This window comes from Bos indicus x Bos taurus, chromosome 14 (genome assembly GCF_003369695.1).
Source record: "Bos indicus x Bos taurus breed Angus x Brahman F1 hybrid chromosome 14, Bos_hybrid_MaternalHap_v2.0, whole genome shotgun sequence".
In the NCBI taxonomy this organism is placed as follows: domain Eukaryota; kingdom Metazoa; phylum Chordata; class Mammalia; order Artiodactyla; family Bovidae; genus Bos; species Bos indicus x Bos taurus.
The window spans coordinates 63,841,315-63,852,867 of NC_040089.1; positions in this window are offsets into that span (position 1 = coordinate 63,841,315).

Below are 11,553 nucleotides of genomic sequence, written 5' to 3' on the forward strand. Positions count from 1 at the left end.
TTGCAAGTAAATCCTGAGTCCTCATCGCAAGGAAAACTATATATATTTTTTATTACTTTAATTTTGTATCTATATGAGATGATGAATGTTCACTAAACTTACTGTGGTAATCATTTCATGATGCATAAGCCAAATCATTATGCTATATGCCTTAAAGTTATACAGAGCTATCGGTCAATTATATCTCAATAAAACTTGAAGAAAAAAGTTTAATGTAAGACTTATGACTCAGAATAGAGCTAGTGCTGTGTATCATATGGAATTCCTTATCACTTTCCACTGGAGGTTTGTTCCTGAAAGTAAGTTTTCTCCTATTTTCTCTTGTTAAAAGGCAAGATCAGCCAGGGACATCTCTTGAGGTTGAAACGTAGCTCGGAGAATTAACACTCTATTAGATCCCTGGATACTAACCAAAGATCCCTCTGGAACCTTTGTCTAAAGACAGTTGCCAAATGTCCCAGTGACAAGTCAATATTGATGATCATGCTGCTGCTGCTGCTAAGTCGCTTCAGTCATGTCTGAGTCTGTGTGACCCCATAGATGGCAGCCCACCAGGTTCCCCCATCCCTGGGATTCTCCAGGCAAGAACATTGGAGTGGGTTGCCATTTCTTTCTGCAATGCATGAAAGTGAAAAGTGAAAGTGAAGTCGCTCAGTCATGTCTGACTCTTAGCCACCCCGTGGACTGCAGCCTACCAGGCTCTTCCCCCCATGGGATTTTCCAGGCAAGAGTACTGGAGTGGGTTGCCATTGCCTTCTCTGATTGATGATCATATTTATAATTAAATACATTATGTAAGTACAAACTATAGCAGCAACAGTTACAGCAGGATTCTTTTTAATCTCCCTCTGCCAACTATTAGTAACTGAGCCTCCCATACAATTTCAGAGCAAAACATAAATAAAACAAAGTCTCATCACGTTACATGTATGTACTTTCTTTATTTTTAATTATAGGTCATAATATCCCTCCTATTATGAGAAATTCTAATATGGTTGATTAAATAACTAAAGCAAGAATTTCCAATTTATCTTTATCATTCAGTCAAAAAATATTTTGCAGAGAGTTCCCTTGTGCTCCAGTGGTTAAGAATCCACCTTGCAGTGGAGGGGACATGAGTTTCATCCCTGGTTGAGGAACTAGGATTCCACATGCTGCAGAACAACTGAGCCTGTGCACCACAACTAGAGAATCCTCATGCCGTAACTATGATCTGGACTAATACTATCAACCCGAAACACAGACACCTGTATATTAACACTTCATTATGGTGAGAGACAGTGACTAGCTCAGGAGAGTGATCAGGAGAGGAGAATACTTACTAACAAACAACTCTTTTGGAGAACTCTCTAAAAATACTAATATTTTTGCAACTTTGTGTTTCCAGAAAATTATCTAAGATTCATCAGCATCATAGAATTTGTCAAGGGTCAGGAATCTTGAGAGACCATTTTAGAATTCTGCCTACTGCACAGATGTCAATGCCTACATAGTCTTTAAACTACTCGCTTCCTCTCTCTGAAGCCATGGGCGTTGGTTCTGAGCCCAGGCAGACAAACAAAAATGATATCACATATGCGCTGTGAAAAACGTATACACAGAGCAGAAAGAAGAAGTGATCTACTATGCACAGGTGGTGGGGCTGCCGAGGGGATATTTAAAGGAAGTTTCAAGAAGTGATATTTCAACTGGATGGTTAGGAAAAGAACCATGCCTTCACATTTTTGTCTTCACTGTCTGGGACAGTCTTAAGGTACATAACAGACCCCTGTTGGTGTTTATTGAATGACCTTGTAGGTGTCTTCTAGTGGAGGAGGGGAAAGAGAATTCTAGGAGAGTGAATCTCATGTACTGAGACCCAAAGAGTTGTTGTTTTTGTTTTTTTTTTTTAATAAGCATTTGTTTCTATTTGTATTATTTTTATTTATTTTATTGCCCTGTCACATGGCATGTGGGATCTTAGTTCCCCAAGAAGGGATCAAACCTGCAGCCCCTGCATTGAAAGTGTGGAGTCTTAACCACTGGACTGCCAGGGAAGTTCCCAGAGACCCAAAGATTTAAAGCCACTTGCTATGTTCAAGGATCAGTGAGAAGTGTCAGATTATCTAAACATACAAGGCAAGATATGGCAAGAGAAGAGGGAGACGATGGGGCCAGAACATGGGAGGCCTGGAATATGGTGCTAGGGAGATAAGACTGTATTTTGTAAATGAAGAAGGATACTTGAAGAGCTTTAAGGAAGTGAAAAGGAAAAAGACAGATTTGTGTTTGAGAAAATTAGCTCCAGTGGAAAGCATGTGTGAAGGCTACTTTGAGGTGAGGGTTAGGATGGATGGCAGTGAGGCTAACCCAGGGCTGTAGGAATTAGTGCCTCGTGGTCTCGGAGTACAGTGAGGGAGGAGGGTCTACACCAAGACAATGTCAGTGGAAAAGAGAAGGGATTGGCTCCCAAAGCTAGTTGGGAAGTAGAGGGACTGAAGAGCATGGCTGGAAAGAAGATTTGGTTGAATATGAAGGATGACAAAGTCATGAAGGATGACCTGAAGATGACTCTGGTTTAGGAGATGGAAAAATGATGAGACCTTCCATTGACCTTGAAGTTTAAGAAGAACAGGTTTGAGGAGGAGGAGGGTGTTGGCAGTGATGGAGAGAAGGGCAGCTGTGAATGACAAGTACACTTTGGGGCATATTGAGTTTGAGATGCTTGTGGAACATCCTAACAATCCAAGAGGAGGCTCTTGAGTTCTGAGCTCTAGAGCTTAACAGGGATGGATACACATTGGATTCTCTAACTCCTAGGTGACCAATCAAGTCTTAGCATTGGATAATCACAGAGGGATGGTGTACAGAGTAAGAAAACAAGGAAGCTGAATATAAAACCATGAGTCACCAAAAGTTTGCCATGTTGAGGGCAGAAAACATGAACTGGAATCAAAGGTGGGAGAAGAGAGGCTTTGATGGGAACCAGTGAATCTGGGAATGTGTAGTGACCACAGAAGGTAAACAAAGAAATGAGCTTCATGGTCAGAAGAAACTGTGCCCATGAAAATATTTGCTGGTATTGACTTCACTGGCTTGAATTGGTAAAAAAAAAAAAAAAAAGTCTAGGGAGGGCAAGACCCACCAGACCATGTGTAATTTAAACACAAAACTCTAAGTAAATTAGCTCGTAGGACAGATTGTCACAGATTTCTTTACTGGGTTAGGAAATATTTGGTTTCACTGGGTTCTATTCTTCTGAGGGAAAAAAAAAAAAAAAAAGAACTTAGAGTGAAAATGTATGATTCTCCTTTGATCTCTATAATTAATGGATTTGACCCAAGTATTCATCAGCCCTTAATGAAAATCAGTGGTATTCCTGTTACTTTCCATGGTTTGTTTTCTCATAAGTTGAAGAACAAAAGAGTATCTTTCGTAATATCATCAAGGGTAAAATAGGATGTCACAAGAAGAGAGATCACTGTGGAATAATAAAAATTTTTAAACAGGGCTGATCCATTTTTAATTTAGTTTTCCTTTGCCCATGTCAGTTCAGTTTAGTTCAGTCACTCAGTCGTATCCAACTCCTTGTGACCCCATGGACTGCAGCACGTCAGGCCTCCCTGTCCATCACCAACTCCTGGAGTTTACTCAAACTCTTGTCCATTGAATTGGTGATGCCATCCAGCCATCTCATCCTCTGTCATCCCCTTCTCCTCCCACCTTCAATCTTTCCCAGCATCAGGGTCTTTTCAAATGAGTCAGTTCTTCACATCAGGTGGCCAAAGTATTGGAGTTTCAACTTCAGCATCAGTCCTTCCAATGAATATTCAGGACTGATTTCCTTTAGGATGCACTGGTTGGATCTCCTTGCAGTCCCAGGGACTCTCAAAAAGTCTTCTCTAACACCACATTTCAAAAGCATCAATTCTTCGATGCTCAGCTTTCTTTACAGTCCAACTCTCACATCCATACATGACCACTGGAGAAACCACAGCCTTGACTAGATGGACCTTAGGTGGACCTTTGTTGGCAAAGTAATGTCTCTGCTTTTTAATGTGCTGTCTAGGTTTGGTCATAGCTTTTCTTCCAGGGAGCAAGCATCTTTTAATTTCATGGCTGTAGTTACCATCTGCAGTGATTTTGGAGCCCCCAAAAATAAAGTCTGACACTGTTTGCACTTTTTCCCCATCTATTTGTCATAAAATGATGAGATCGGATGCCATGATCCTCATTTTTTGAATGCTGAGTTTTAAGCCGGCTTTTTTACTCTCCTCTTTCACTTTCATCAGGAGGCTCTTTAGTTCTTCTTCGCTTTCTGCCATAAAGGTGGTGTCATCTGCATATCTGAGGTTATTGATATTTCTCTCAGCAATCTTGATTCTAGCTCGTGCTTCATCCAGCCCGGTGTTTCTCATGATGTACTCTGCATGTAAGTTAAATAAGCAGGGTGACAGTATATAGCCTTGACGTACTCCTTACCCTATTTGGAACCAGTCTGTTGTTCCATGTCCAGTTCTAACTGTTGCCTCCTGACCTGCATACTGCCCATGTCAGACTCCACCAAACAACCTGAATGTGAAAGTTGTTCAGTCATGTCTGACACTTTGCAACCGCATGGACTGTACCGTTCATGGAATTCTACAGGCCAGAATACTGGAATGGGTAGCCTTTCCCTTCTGCAAAGTAACCTGAATAAATACTAGCAATTGCTGTGCCCCACCAAAATTTGGACATGCTTCCAACATCTCCAAAGAAGGACAATATGCTTTTTTGAAAAAATATAAATATTAAGTTAACCAAGTGCGTGTAAATTCACCACAACCTCTCCTCATTATCCAGAGGGGATGGCCCATGATGATAATTTAGTTAAGGCCAAGTTAATCCAAAATGCAAAGATTCAAGTGCCAAAAAGTCAGTGTGTCTCTGCTTTTCTCCTCTGCTCCCTGGAAGCTGATGTCTTGCTAAGCAGCTGGCTAAGTATTCGCATTCTTGGTGACTTGGAGGAGGCGGGAGCCTTGGCAAAGCAGCAGTAACACACACCGAGACACCTCACTTCTTATCCTCTATAGTCCCCTCAAACAGTAAGAATGTCAAACCTTCAGTTCTAGAATGAGACTGAGGGTGTTTATGTGAAATTATTCTCTGTGTGTGCTCGGTTGTTCAGTCGTGTCCAACTCTCTGTGACCCCATGTAGCCTGCCAGGCTCCCCTATCCATGGAATTTTCCAGGCAAGTATACTGGAATGGGTCGCCATGTCCTCCTCCAGGCAATCTTTCCAACCCAGGTATCAAACCCTCATCTCTTGCATCTCCTGCATTGGCAAGTGGACTCTACCACTACCTGGGAAATTACACTATTTCTCTGCTGTTCAGTTAGAGGTGGCTGTGTGCCTGGGTTCGCACCAGCAGATGAGAGGATTGGGGAGGCTCTTGACCAGTGGAGCCAATAACATGGTCAAGAGAGACCCGACCTCAGGAAAGAGGAAGAGGCCCAAATGAGCAAGCGGCAGGGGAAGCAGCAGCGGAAATGCCAAGCGCTCCTGGAGCCCGTGAGAACAGAAAGCCAAGGTCAGGGAGCCCATTCACCAGAGCAGAAGGGGAGCCAAAGAAGAACGCACCCAAAGCTGGAAAAACAGAAAGCACAGCATATTTCCTTAGCAAGAATGAGAAAGCCACTCACCCTTCTCCTCCTCTCCCCAAACACGCGTGGAGTTTGGTTTCACTCATCTCTTTGAGGAGGTGTTTCCCTATGCGCTCCAGCCTACCGATTTACAAGAACATGTATTCATCACTCCCATTAAAAAGGAATGTGAATGTCACCCATGACTAGTTTCTCGAGTGGCAGGGAAGTAGGGCAGGTTTGAGTACTTTATTTCCTGCCACATGAAGGTTTGCTGTCAAGCTGAGGTGATCCCATGCAATGGGCTGAGCAGAAGCAGACTGAGTCCAAACGCTGGCCCTGTCGCTCTCAGTGTGACCTTGGGTAGGCTTTTCATAGAGCTAAACCTCCATTTTCTCACCTGTATAGTATGAATTATAACATTCCAGATCCACAATCCCTTTGTAGCAATTCTGAAATCCAAAGGGCTCCAAAAAAACAGATTTTTTTGTAAACTTGTACAAAATTCATTTGATGGCAAAACCTGATCTGAACTACTAATGTAAGACTTAGTTTTCGTTTATCCCATTAAACATGATTATCTGCAAGTGTGGTGCAGGAACATCAGTGTGTTTGATAACAGATGGGTATTATGGGGCTGTTATCAATAATCCAGTATATGCACTGATTTGTCGCTCACAAATATGAACCATTTTGAATTCTGAAGCATACCAGGGACCTGTGTGGAATCTGAATAAGAGACTGGGGACCTGTTCTTTGGGGTTGTAGGAAGTACTAAGGGAAAATAATGTGTATCAGGTGATTCTAACAATGCCTTGTTGCTGCTGATACTTAGTCACTAAGTTGTGTTTGAATCTTTGCAACCCCAAAGACTATAGCCCACCAAGCTCCTCTGTCCATGGGATTCTCCAGGCAAGGATACTGGAGTGGGTTACGATTTTCTGCTCCAGGGGATCTTACTGACCCCAGGCTCAAACCTGCATCTCCTGCATTGGCAGGCAGATTCTTTACCACTGAGCCACCAGGGAAGCCCACAGCAATGCCTGGCAGTTTGTAACTGCTCAAGAAATACAAACTAGAATTTATTATTATAATGCAGATTGGGAGTGCTCTGCCCCAATCCTGTTACTCTGGAGTTCACCCAGGGGAAACATTGAACTCTGAGGTTCTGACTCCCCATCCACCAACTGTATCACTGAAGAGTCTGGACTTTTTGAGGAAAAAACCTCCCTGGAAGGCCATGTGTACATTCCTGCAGGCACTGTGGAGTTGAGACCCAAGACCTAAAGCCAAGAAAGAAATTCCAAATGCACAACATTTGAGGATTACAAGGACAGGGAATGAAAGAAGGACTGAAACTGGACATGCTCCCTCCCAGAGGTGGTGAGGCCTGGTGGAGGGAGGCTTGCCCTTGGAGCCAGAGAGATCTCATTCCTCGCCCTGCCCTCCCTCGTGATGGGAACTGCTGGATCTCAGTTTCTTCATGTGGAAAGTGGGCTAACAGTACTTCTGAAAGCTTCACTGTGATGGAAAAGCATTCTTCATGAGGGCCTGGTACATAGATGAGATTCAGCAAGGAACAGGCGAAAACACACAGACACCATTATACTGGGTGCTAAGAAAACCAAAGTTTCTACAGAGTATAATTCTGCCTTGCCCTGAATTCCTCTCCAGAGGAAAAGCCTTATGTTTCCTGCAAAAGTGAAACTAAGAGGCCACACGGAGGGGGCATTCCATCTATGAGGAACTCTAAGCCTGTAGTGAGCGGTTCTTCTCTTTTGACGAGACAGTCACCCGTGCTCCTTGGGGGACTTCTGACTCAGAAGGACAGCCATGCACAAGGTCAAGTTCGAAACTGTAAAGGTGATCTGTGGACACACGGATGGTCAATCAGACTTATTCACCCCTTGAATCCAATTTTGGCTGGATGACCAAGTCCCAGTGTGACCCCTTATAAAAGGAACAATTGTCAAGGGTACTTGGAAGAAAAGAGAGTTGTTTTCTGCCATTCAAAGTGGATCGTTTCATGAAGGAGACCTTTCACCCAAATAATCACCTTGTCCTCGCATGTCCAGATCAGGGCCAACACAGAGAATAAACAGATACCCATTATAGAGGCGGCCTTGAGATTAACCCCAGCCAATGCCTGGTTTTCTACAGAGACTTTGACCTGAGTAATCATGTTCTCTCCAGACCTGAGCCACACGACTTGAGACATGCCAGCTGTTAAGACATTCGCAACCTCCGGGCTTTCCTCAGCACTCCTTTCCTCTTTCCTGCCCATCATGGCTGGAGGTGAGGATCCCCCTCTTTCCCGCCCTCCTGAACCTCAGGGCTTCAGCCCCCTCATTCCGGGAGAGTCAGGGCAGCATTACACACCTTCGCAGTACCTGCCGCCAAGCCCGGCATGAAGAGGCTTCCTTTGAACGGTGGCTCCCCGTGCACTCATTCCCGTTTGTTCAGAGCAGTGGCTCAACAGCCAGACCAATCTCAGGGTTAGGGTCCTGTCAACTAAAAAGAGGCACAACATGAGCGTTGCGAGTTACATTTTATTTGGGGCCAAATGAGGACTGCAGCCTGGGAGACAGCACCTCAGAGAGCTCTGAGAGACTGCTCCAAAGAGGCAGTAGGGGAAGGTCAATATATAAGATTTTGGTGAAGGGGGAGTTCAGGGCAATCAAGAACTTGTTTTACAAAAGGCTTCCTGCTAGTCATGAGGAGCCATGTCACCATGAAAGGATTTAGTGCTTTTCTAGATATCAGGGAGGAAATGCAAGGACTGGGATCATGAAAGCAGTTCCTGAAAATATCAATATCTAAAGACCTGTTTCACCAGTTTCCCTGGAGCACAGAGTGCCTCACTCTCCACCCTGAAACCCCTTCAGGGAGTGTCGAAGGCCAGCAGCTGCAGTAGCACGGGCACGTGGCAAAAGCCCGTGTTGCTGTTGCTCAGTTGCTGGCAAATGCCCTTGGCAAGTGCCAATTTGTAGTTGACAGTACCAACAGAGCTGGAGCACCAGAGAAAGGCATAGACAATTGAACATGAGAGTGAGAAGAGGGAACTTTTTTAAGAAATAATCTGACATTTGATTAATTTCTTAAAGCATCAAAGTATAAAAGAAATATCCATGGGCCAATCCTGGTATAAATAAATAGCTGAATAAATAAATAGATGGGGACATCCCTGGTTTTCCAGTGGCTAAGACTCCGTGCTCACAATGCAGGGAATCTGGGTTCGTTCCCTTACGGGGGAACTAGATCCCACAGGTCGCAACTCAGAGTTTGCATGCCACAGCAAAGATCAAAGATCTTGAATGCCGCAACTAAGACTGGGTGCAGCGAATAAATAATAAAATAAATAAAAATAAATAAAAATACATATTTTAAAAGTAAGTCAATACATAAATGTAGGAGAAAGGACAGCTCTTCCTTACAAAAGAATTCCACTTAATAAATGTAGAAAGAATGAAGAAAATAGAAATTCACCGTTAGAAACCACAGGAATAACTGCGGCAGGCAAGATCCTGCTAAAATTAGCAGGCAAAAGTTTGAGGAGAAACAGTATTTGCATAGTCTCCAAGTGTTTCTCCTTTGAAAGCGAAAACTCAAAATGTTTGTGGCTCAGTCGTGTCCAACTCTTTGCAACCCAATGGATAGTAACCTGCCAGGGATTCTCTAGGCCAGAATACTGGAGTAGGTAGCTATTCCCTTCTTCCGGGCATCTTCCTGACCCAGGGATCAAACCCGGCCTCCTGCATTGTAGGTGGACTCTTGACTGTCTGTGCCACCAGGGAAGCCCATATAGCCCAACGCTGTTGATGAATTAGTGTTCCTCCCCAGGCTTACCCAGTCACTCCTCACGTTCTTCCCACCAGCACTGCCACTGCTACCATCACTCCCACCGCCTCCAGCTGAGGACCCTGAGCCGCCCACAGTGATCATTTCACACCTAGGCTCACAGTCTAGGGTTGGCATTGCTGGGACCACTGTAGCTGAACTTGAAAGTCACTGTTAGTGTTGTACGGCATCTTGCTGCTGCTGAGCGTGTGGTCACACACTGCCAAGATGCTGCCACACGGCTGGCGTTTCACCTCCCATATCTCAGCCCCGGTTTTGTGACACGGCTCCCTGCTGTCTCCTGAGACTTCACGCTCAGCCTTCTGTTCAATGAGGATTGTGTACAGGGTCTGGACCTTGAATGCCAGGATGAGACACTGTCTTGCAGAATATTTCTTTTTTATGTTTTTCTGTAAGGGAACACTGTATTGTTCCACATTTTAGCTTTGGTTTTGTAATCACTGATTATATAATGAGTTCTGGTTCTCTGCTGGCAAAATTGGTCTACACTGTTAAAGACACAGCTGCTTTAGAACACACGGAGATGGAGACCGTGTCCGTATACCCACTGCCTCCGCCACCATCCTTGCTAATCTCCTGAAAGATCAGGCCCACGTTATACTACAATGTGGCGGGTGGCAGTGCCACAGCAGGACAACTCCACTGTTGCACAGAGAGTAGCAGATTCTCGTTGTGAAGTTGGCAATTTTGTAAAACATCAGCTACCTCTACTGGGGCCAACTTGATCTGCTTCCCTCCTGTCTCAGAGCTTGAAAGTCTGTGTCCTTGACTTCCAGATTTGGGTTTCCAGATAAAACACACAACTCCCAGTTAAATTCCAATTGCAGATAAACAGTGAAAACATTTTTTCAGTGTAAGTATGTCCCATGCAACACCTGACATACACTAAAAAACAGTATTCATAATTTGTCTGAAATTCAAATGTAACTGGGCTGTGCTAAGTCACTTTCAGTTGTGTCTGACTCTTTGTGACCCCATGGACTGTAGCCCTCCAGGCTCCTCTGTCCACGGTATTCTCCAGGCAAGAAGACTGGAGTGGGGAGCCATTTCCTTCTCCAGGGGATCTTCCCAACCCAGGGAAATGCAACTGGGCAGCCTCTTATTTTTATTTGCTAAATCTGGCAATCCTACTCAAGATCAGACTTTTGTCATTGTCCTGTCCTCTGGGTCTGTCCTTGTGGGACTCCAATAATTCATTCCGCCAAGAAGCGTGAGACAGAATGAGGCAAAGGAAGAATCTTAATCACTCTTGGCTTTTTGTTCTTATCTAGCTCCGAGTGTCACAGATATGCATTAAATTCATAAATAAATTAAAACCTCTCATTTGAAGTTTGATTCATTTCTATCCTAAAACTTTAGCAACATTGGATTCCACTGAGAGGAAGGATGGCTCATCCCAGGCCAAGCGGCCATGATGTGGCGTGCTCACGGCATAGCACTCTCTCTTTAGTCTCTGTTTGATAACTTAAAGGAGTCAATTAAATAAATTCTAAGATCCATTCCAGGGCTAATAATTCTATGGTTCTGGCTTAAAAAAGTCTGAAACTTATGACATGGCTGGCTGTGGCTGTGAAAGTCGCTCAGTCGTGTCCAACTCTTTGGGACCCCACAGACTATACAGTCCATGGAATTCTCCAGGCCAGAATACTGAAGTGGGTAGCCTTTCCCTTTTCCAGGGGATCTTCCCAAACCAGGAATAGAACCAGGTCTCCTGCATTGCAGGTGGATTCTTTACCAACTGAGCTATCAGGGAAGCCAAAACTTAAGACATATGTAACTGAAAGTCACAGTATTAGATTTAAAAAGTTTAAACATCAGGAATTTTTTATGCTGAATTTTTTAAAGTTGCTTACCAATTTTCTATCTGTTCAGTTCAGTTCAGTCGCTCAGTCATGTCGGACTCTTTGCGACCCCATGGACCACAGCAGGCCTCCCTGTCCATCACCAACTCCCTGGAGTTTACTCAAACTCATGTCCATTGAGTTGGTGATGCCATCCAACCATCTCATCTTCTTGTCGTCCCCTTCTCCTCCCACCTTCAGGCTTTCCCAGCATCAGGGTCTTTTCATATGAGTCAGTTCTTCTCATCAGGTG